Source organism: Rhagoletis pomonella, unplaced genomic scaffold (assembly GCF_013731165.1).
Source record: "Rhagoletis pomonella isolate Grant_MI unplaced genomic scaffold, Rhpom_1.0 Rhpom_scaffold_00009, whole genome shotgun sequence".
Taxonomy (NCBI): Eukaryota; Metazoa; Arthropoda; class Insecta; order Diptera; family Tephritidae; genus Rhagoletis; species Rhagoletis pomonella.
Genome location: NW_023458563.1, coordinates 19,150,373 through 19,151,610, shown reverse-complemented (window position 1 = coordinate 19,151,610; position 1,238 = coordinate 19,150,373).

Genomic DNA, 1,238 nt, shown 5'->3' with positions numbered 1-1,238 from the left:
CGTGCTGTCGAAAGCGGCTTTGAAATCGACAAATAGATGGTGTGTGTCGATCCTATTCTCGCGGGTCTTTTCCAAGATTTGGCGTATTGTGAATACCTGATCTATGGTGGATTTTCCAGGCCTGAAACCACACTGATAAGGTCCAATCAGCTCGTTGACGGTGGACTTCAGTCTTTCGCACAATACACTGGATAAGATCTTATAACCTATGCTTAGAAGGCTGATTCCGCGGTAGTTGGCGCGTATAGCGGGGTCGCCTTTATTGTGGATTGGGCAGAGCACACTTAAATTCCAGTCGTCGGACATGCGTTCATCTGACCATATTCTGCATACGAGCTGATGCATGCACCTCATCAGCTCCCCGCCGCTGTACTTGCATAGCTCGGCTGGCAGGCCGTCAGCGCCAGCAGCTTTGTTGTTTTTCAGCCGCGTAAACGATATTCGTACCTCGTCATAGTCAGGCGGTGGGCCGGCTACTCCATCATCATCGACTGGGGACTCGGGTTCGTCTTCTTCACTACTTTCAGCACTCCTGCCATTCAGTAGGTTGTAAAAGTGTTCCCTCCACGATTTAAGTATATTCTGGACATCGGTCACTAGGTCGCCATTGTTGTTCATACAGGAGTTCGCCCCGGTCTTGAAACCTTCCGTAAGTCGCCTAACCCTCTGGCAGAATTTTCGGGCGTTCTTCCTGTCGACCAGCATCTCAAGTTCTTCGCACTCACGTATTTCGGCCCCTCTCTTCTTATTGCGACAAATACGTCTCGCTTCCTTCTTCAGTTCCCTATAATGGTCCCACATTGCTCGCGTTGCGCCCGATCGCAGCGTGGCCCTGTAGGCGGCATCTTTTTTCTCTGCGGCTTCTTGACATTCCTCATCGTACCAGTTGTTCCTTCGACTGCTCGTGTATATCGGATTGTTGAAGAGTGCTCCCAGAGCGCAGGTGTGTGAGTCTAGTGGCGAATAAAGTGGCCGTCTGTTGTGATTGCAGCTTTTCGACGTTGAGCTTTCCTTGAATTGTTGGGCGCACATTTTTTGCTGCACAGAGGCGGGTGCGTATCTTGGCTACAACAAGATAGTGGTCCGAGTCGATGTTTGGCCCTCGGAGTGTACGTACGTCCAAAACGCTTGAAGCATGCCTTCCGTCTATCACAACATGATCGATTTGGTTTCTCGTTTTTCGATCTGGAGACAGCCATGTAGCTTGGTGGATGTTCTTATGCTGGAACCTAGTACTA